Raw genomic sequence first — 8897 nt, forward strand, 5'->3', positions numbered from 1 at the left:
GAGAGAGAGAGAGAGAGAGAGAGAGAGAGAGAGAAATCACATAAAGTATTCGCAAAATAGAACGAGAAAAAGGCACTCTTGATTTTGGACGCGAAAGATAGAACATTTAGCCTGGGGTTAGAGAAAGAAATATTCAGAATATCAGACCAAAGAAAAAGTACGATTAAAACGAGCAGAAAGGGAAGTGTTCCAGAGGAAAAATGAAAAAAAGTGGGAAATCGGAGAAAATGAAACCGCGAATTAAACGGCGAACTGGTGGGTCTTCACTTACGAAATATTCGACTATTTCAAAATTTGAACTTAAAAGAAATGTAATCACTGATTTTTCTTGAAACTTCTTTACGAAATATCATAATATATTGTTTTATTATCTCTTTATTGAAATATCAAAATTATTTTTAAAATCAGGACATACATTTGATATAAGAGTGATTGTTAAAATTTGATTTAAAATAACTTTTCTTAAAAAAAAAAAAAAAAGGAAAGAAAAAATTATGAAAATATTAAGAATCGAATCATTTTTTATCGTTTCAAAACGTAACAATGGAAGTTTTAATAATTAAGAAGTGTTAATATATTATAAAATTAACATAGTAATATGAAATGTTTTTGATAAAAAAAAAGATATTTTTATCGTATATATTACTTATGAAATTATGTATAAATTAATAAGAATTTACATCTCATTACTTCATCTTTTGAAGAAATTCAAAATAATAGACTATCAAAAGAATGTTGATATTCTTAAATTACGTATTTCTATATAGAATGTATTTTCAGTTTTTATGAAGATATACATTTATCGATTCTCTTTACATTTTAGTCAATTGATATAATATTAAATTTGCAAACTATTATTTCTATAATATTCAAATATCAAGTCAATCGAAGAAATTTTCTTATATATTTATTTTTGCTATATAATTTCGTTTTTTCGTTTACATATATGTTTTTATTAATAACTTCTCATTTTTTTATTTTTAATTGAAAATAATTTTCCACAATATCAATTAAACATTCGACGGAGAATTGGAAGAATAAATTCGCAAACATTTTGGCTTGATATTAAATATAAATATTAACATATTCAAAAATTAAATATTTACATATTTTGTCTTCGCATTCTTGGAATTAAATCCAAGAGATAATGTTTTTACAATGTAGAATCTACATTGTAAATATATCAAATAATTAAAAAAAAAAACTAAATATGTCGACAATCATATTATACATTAAGAGTGTTTAATACGACCTGGAAAAAATCAGATCATTGTTAATAGAAAGATATAATAATGGCAAAAAATACTTCCTTCGTCGTAGCGAGCCACTTTCACGTCCACGACGTAGTAAGCGTAGAAATTACAACGTGCATGTAATAACCATGGTACACTATAAAGCCGACAATTAACCGTGCTGGCAGTTAACGCCATTTGTCATCCTCTACGTTACTGCCACGGAAAATATCACCGAGATTTTCCAGTAAAATATTACTCGAGGATTAACGCGATAACTCTCTGAAGGATGGTGGTCAGTCGTACTAAATGCTTGAAATACGAGCCTCCATGCTTCGATTCGGAGGACACCGGATGCTACTAATCATTTCCTGAAATTATCGAGCTTCATTATTTATAACGAAATCTTTTCAAAAATGAGAATTAATCAAGTTGATTAAAAGTCGATAGTTTTTTCTTGTGTATCTTTTGCTTATTAGTGATAAACCTAACCTAAAATGTTTAATCGAGGACGAGCAGAAATATGAAGATCGAAATGATAAAATGATCGAATTGTATCATGAGAAATTTTCTTTCTTAATGAATTGTAAAAAAGAAGAGAAAGAAAAATCATGAAACGTTCTAAAAAATCTCCTTTCACCCGCGTAATATTAAAATGGCGAAAAGTATAAAGCTTGGACGTGTTTCATCGAAGAAAACGAACCGAAGCAAAACGAGAAATCGTGGGTAATCTAGGATGATATGTGCAAAGGAAAACGATGTTATATTATATGTAACTACGTCGCGCGAATATCGCGTACAAATGTTGCTCACAACTTTGATATTATGATTCTTCTTTACACGCGAGAAATATTCATTCTATTCGAGATGATATGCAATCTTATATTCACGCAAACACAGCCAACTTAAGTTATTTGTAAATTGTTTGTTACGTATGAAAAAGATGAAAAAAATATTTTAAACAAAAGTTGTATGGTATATAATAATAATAATAATTATTTTTTTTATGATGATGTAAGATTATATTTTATATTTATTAATCGTAATGCGATTAAAAAAAAAAAAGAATATCGAATGTTGAGAAAAACATTATTCGTCAGTCGATAACGATAAAGTTTCATGAATATAAAGTTTGAATAATATTCATGATGTAGAGAATTGTATGAATGAAATTTTACTGTAGTGTTTCATTATATAAACGTAATCTGAAATTTAATTTATGTATGATAGCTGGAGGGAAAAATTAGCTGGACTGTTGCCCAAGAAGAATGAACAATTTATTTATATTAACTTTCTTGTTCCCTGATAGGTACATACATATGTATAAATGGTAATTCTATATTATACTGCTTAGTTTATGAATGAACTAACTAACTAATAGCCATTGAGTATTAAATATTAAAATATTTCTTTCATATCGACGTATTTGCATATCTTAATATATATATATATATTACATTGCATTAAAGTTTCAATAGCCATTTCATCGAGAGAGTGAAACAACGAGTAGCAATCGCGAGATTGCTTTTACATTCTTCCAGTTATAAAAATTAAAAATATCTATATAACTTACTAAGCTTATTAAATTCTATATCTAAAACTTGAAAAATAATGTCCAATCTTTGTACGTCTTAACATTTATATATTCATTGCGTTTCATTAGTAGTAGAGAATTGATTCGTATAAACGTTAATACAACTGAAAAACCTATACTCAACCATAGTTCAGATAATAAAGTATACAACAGTTCAATAGTTCAGCTATGAGTTCGTATATTTCAAACTCGTGCATTAACCTGTCCCTACAAATGAAGTGCGGATAAACTGGTACGTTCTACTGTATAATATCCGTAAGTAATACGTACATTACCTACACACGTATATATACCTGTGTACACACGAATCGTACGAGGAGTCGTATAGTTATATAATGAAAAAAAAAAAAAAAAAAAAAAAGAGAGAAAAAGAATAAAGAGAAAAAGAGGAAGAAGAAAAAGTAGAGAGGAAAAAAAAATAAAAAGAGGAGAGAGAGAGATGGAGGAAAAACTGGAAAAGCCAGAGGCTGCAAAACTGTTGAATAGGAAACAATATGCAACGCTACCAACTTACCAGAAGAAACCAGCCAGCTACGAGTACTATCCCCGTTTACCACGCCTCGGGGCTATTTGCAATTGTTCTTCCCCCTTCCCCCTTCCACCCATCTTCGTCTCTCCTCGTCGTTCCTTACCCCGTGAATCTTCGTCTGGGAAACAGAACCACCCACTCCCCCTTTTTGCTTATGTTATAACTCCTTCCATCTAGGATCTTCGTTTATAAATCTTTCTTTCTCTTCTTCCGCGGATCTTCTCTCCCCTCCCTCCCACCCTCCCACCGATATCTGCCACTCTCTCTTTATTATCTCCTGCTCTTTCCCGCCTTTCCCGTCATTTGTTCCTGTCTCTCTGGCTAGCTCCATAATAACGGGGGGGAGACCGTTATTCGAAGTACAATAGCCGGTCATAAATTAGCCTCGAAAACGGTAGCATTAGATCCTGTTGGATTCACCCCCTTTATACAAACCGGGCGTACGCTCGCTTAATTGAGCATTCTCGATAACGCGATACGATTTTCGTGCATCCCCTCCCAACTTCCCTCCCTCCCCCGCGGATAAATTTTCAGCGTGCACTTTGAAAATTACCGGGACTCAAAGCGATATGCAGCGCTCGAAAACAGGTAGGCCTGCCGATTTTCCAAGTAAATTCGCGCGAAACGCGCACCACTCGGTTTTCCCTCGTTGATATTCTTCTGCTGCCGTTAATCCGGGCCCAACCGAGCTCGAATATTTCGCTATTTCACGAGAATGGTTGGAGTAGGGGAGGAGGAGAGAGAGAGAGAAAAAAAAAAGAAAAAAAGAGAGAAAGGAAAAAATAAGAAAGAAGGGAAAAAGTGGAAAGGAACGAAAATTTTTGCATGGATCGAGGAACGTTACGATCTAGGGAAACTTAAAGGTGGGTTGTTTTTCTTTTTTTTAATATTTATTACTTATTTATAATTTATTTAATTTTATTATAATTTTTTATAATAAAAATATAATTAGTTTTATTTATAATTTTTTTTTATGTTTTAATTGTTATCGACAGATGATAATGAGATAATTTTAATCATAAATAACTGAAGTAACTAGGTAACCGTGTAAATAATATATAAGTCAGATATCTTTGTTTAATATCACTATTGTCTAGGGATACGATACGGTATAATTTTATCTCGTGTTATCAAAATAAATAATACATTTTGATTTATACGAAAAAATATTATTTTTAATTTGTTGTAATAAAAATAAGCAAGTAGATGGGGAAATGCAATATTTTTATAGATAATCAAGAAAGTTTCTTTTTTTTGTGTGAGAAGAAAATATTATTATGAAAAATTAAAATTAGATATTCAAAATGATTTATAACGCGTATAATATTCATAAATGGAATAGATCGTAAAATTCTATTGATCAGAATAAAACAAAAGTCAAGAATAACGAAATTGGAATATTTCAATTTTTGAGAAAATTAAATGAAGATTAAATGAAATTTATCGAATACATGTGAATTTGTCCGATTCATATAGCTAAATACGATTGGATAATTGATAGAGGACTATCAAATTGGAACATGTTGATCAGTGAATACGTTCAATAATTGAACAATTAATTAGATAAACCTATTATGAATAGATAATTAACGATAAATCAAATACATGATAAATTTGCAAATTCAATTTTTTTAAAAAACGAGGCTTTGAAGGAAAAATTTTTATTCCACGTTTTTTACATACATATAAAATATTGCTTATAATTTTTCACATATAGAATACTCATTTCATTTATTGATTATTTAAATTCGTTGAATAGGGCATAAATAAGATCCAAGCGTAATTGATTTTTTTTGATTATAAATTTTACTCTTATGATTTTCCTCTCATTTCGAACCGTATCAGAGTTGAATGGCAATCAATTATATTTTGATTAGTCAAATTATATTACAATCGATCGATAAAAGTTTCGTTCTTTAAATACAATTTCGTAAAGATAAAGGAAAATATTAAATTATAAAATATTCAAGTTTCAATTACTCTATCATCCTATTACAGAATTTAAATAAAATAAGAATAAAATAATTTGAAGAAAAAAATAAATAAATTGCTCTACGTACCTCGACTATATATCACGAATATTTTCATTAAAATTTTATTTTTTAAAATAAAATTTTCTATAAGGTATGAATATTATACCGATAAGAGATTACAGCATACGTCGGTTTTCTAACTAATTACAAACACTGGTTTTAATTGGTTTGGCGTTAATTCGAGGATGCGCAATAAAACGATCGCAACCTGTCCGATAAGTTTCAACGAGCGAGATATCGATTCTCTCGCTTCCGATCCTGACGGTATTACGTGAAATTAACGCAATACCACGCCATTCAGTGTAAAAGCATCGCGATATCATTTAATCTTTGCCGAGATATCGACGCCTACCTCATTTTCAACTGTTATACGATTTAACTGGTTTTCGATTGTTTCGAAAAAACGTGTCGAGCGAAACTTTTTTTTTTTTTTCTTTTTCAAAATTACAAATCTCAAACCTTTACAATAAAACTTATCTTGTCTCGAGTTTTTTCTCGTCATATTATTTTTATCTCTTCAAGTCGAAATAACAATAGCCAGACTTCTAAAACTAATTTGAACACTCACAGTTACGTTAAATTAGATACATTTATTCATTAATCTACGATATAATTCTGTTCACAGTAATAAAAAAGAAATTTTATTGGAATTTTTTCGTAATCGCGACGGGTTATGGAGTAATTTTTTTTTTTTTCTTTATTTCGTAGGAATCGAGGAGGTGAGAAATAAAAAAATAGGAGAAAGTAATTGAAAACGGTGGAAAACTCTTGATTGCGAGCGATTTGGCCGTATACCCCGAAAATACTTTTCAAGAGACCCTAGTCGGCCTGCGAAGTTCGGTTCAAAGTTCCTCCGTAAACTTATCGGAGATTTGCTCGTGGCGGGTAAACTTTTTAAGGAGATCGTTCGTTCTATCTCAATTTCTCTCTCTCTCTCTCTCTCTCTCTCTCTCTCTCTCTCTCTCTCTCTCTCTCTTTCTCTATGAACCGTGCTATCTGAGAGTGTACACACTTGCATATAAATATCAGAATAGAAGAGAGAGAGAGAGAGAAAAGTTGGTTTTACGATTATTTTGTAATAGTTAAAAAAAAAAAAAACTTGCCATCTTTCAGATTCCACGATACAAGATGGAAAAGTTTCTGAACTTTTAGAATGTCACGTGAAGATTTCAATTTTTTATTTAAATAATATTTTTAAATATATCTTATCTTTATTATGTTGTTGATTATTTACATTGTTAATTAAAATTAAGAATGTTACAATACGAATCTAATTAATGAAGAATTAGTAAAGAATTAATAAAAAATCTATAAGAAACACACAAATAATGAAAAGACGAACGTTGAATCTCTTTTTATTATGTATTAATAATAAAGTGCAAGATATTTTTATATATTAAAATACATTTCATTTTCAATATAAATTTAATTAAATCTTGTATACGTACAACAGAAAATGTGTCTAAATCATAAAATGAAATGGAAATGTGGAAAATTAAATTAAAAGTAAAAATATGAAGAAATCAATGCGAAACGATCTTGATTAATACTCTATAATTTGTAGAAACTATTGTAATATTTATTTATGGACATCTAAGTGATTCTAGTTTTAGTCGGAATTCATTTACAAATTTATAAATATTCCTTTTTGAAATAATATATTCGTTTTAATTATATTATTTAAAATTTCTTATCGCGATAATTATAAAAATCTTCCAAGATTTGCCAAGATTTTCGAAAACTTCGAAACTTTCAAAACTTTCGAGAACGTTTAAGATTGCAAATTTAAAAATTTACGAATTTACGATGCATATTTCTTTTTCAAATTCATATCTCTATCTACGAACATTTAATTGAAAAGAAATTTTCAATTAATCAATTTAGAATGAATAATTTAACCGAATAGAATATAATTTTGAATATTTGAATATTTTCATGATGTAATATATTCTTGTATAAATAACTTTTCGATGTAACTTATAAAATTATAACGAAATTCGCAGCATTTCTTTATGAAATATGTATAATAAAAATATGCGTGACATACAATACTATTTCTATTTTTAGTATATTTTTAATAACTTTTCACGAAGAAACAATTACTTTCATCCTCGTCGAATTAACGTTGCATGATATTGAGTAATGCGTACACCTCGATACCAAGCATCATGTCATAAATCTTAAGTGGTCTACAGACATAGTTAACACGTTGCTATGCAGTCGTGGGAATCAAGCGATGGGTTTAAGTCGATGGCGCGTACAAACTATCGACAAACATATTGCGCGAGTTAAACCCATCGCTCGACTCGATGCCTGCATCGCGACATTATATTTCAACATATATAGGTCGCTTTAGAGTTTCCAAGGGTCGTCTGCCGATAACCCAGAAAAACGCAGCCTGTGGGTTTTTCCACGGGGTGTATCCCCATTCGCTATTCATCCCTCGATAGAGTGACTCTATCATCCTTTTCCAGAAAAATATCGCGTAATGGAAGCGCGGATCAGAGTTAATTAAACATCCTTTAGCGTAAGGAAAACCATATTTTTAGAACAGAATGACAACAAGTCGAAATTACAGTTTCAACCCATCGCTACATCCAACAAATTAGAGATCGAATCTTTTAACTGAAATTACTCTATTAACTGAAATTGAAACTCTAATTTTTTACAGATAATATAGAGAAAAAGTTATTAATTGTATTTATATCGAGATAATAAGAAGCAACATTTTTGATGATGTTTCACGTTTCACGTGGGAAAAAGTTGCTTATTGCGAAATGTTTTTTTCATGCTTCTACTATCAGCAACAAATTCAGCTTTGAAATTGAAACGGAGGGGATCCTCAGATCGTGTAGCTTTAGAACAAAATACAGTTTCTATCCGTTGGAAACATTCTGGTACAAAAAGTTTCTTGTCGTTGTTTCAGCGGAGATATAGCTTAAAATGCGCATCATAAAACGAAATACCTTTTTCTATCTCACTCGGTTAAGAAATATTTTTCTCACTTCTTCACGAGATAATCACGAGATCGAAAGAACAAACCAGCCAACAATTATTAAAACCACCCCGAATCTGAATCCTGCAGCAGTTATCCGGTTTTATACGCGATACATTGAAAACTATACAACGTTTCGATGGACAATCCTTCTATTTAACACGTTATTATTAAGAAAAATGTAATTGTCACTTATTTCTAATTTTGTGGATAAATTGTCTCACATTTTCATCAACAGCAAAGAGTTTAATATATCAAAATTACGTGTCTAAGATAATGGGAGAAAATGCTTTCAAGTCATATAATTTTTGTTGACACTCATTTTGTGACTTGTAGTTTTGTGTAGCGTTAACATTGGTTCTAGATTTTGATCGAATGGAACGAATTAATCGTGTTATAGGAGGGTTGTTTGTATATCGATCGGTTTCAATTCAGGCCAGAAAATTATTCTAGAATATTCTAGAATATTCTAGAATAGTGTTTGACGAAAATAGTGGATATAACTGTACATATG

Source organism: Apis laboriosa, unplaced genomic scaffold (assembly GCF_014066325.1).
Source record: "Apis laboriosa isolate Shangri-la unplaced genomic scaffold, ASM1406632v1 scaffold45_cov149, whole genome shotgun sequence".
NCBI classification, from domain to species: Eukaryota; Metazoa; Arthropoda; class Insecta; order Hymenoptera; family Apidae; genus Apis; species Apis laboriosa.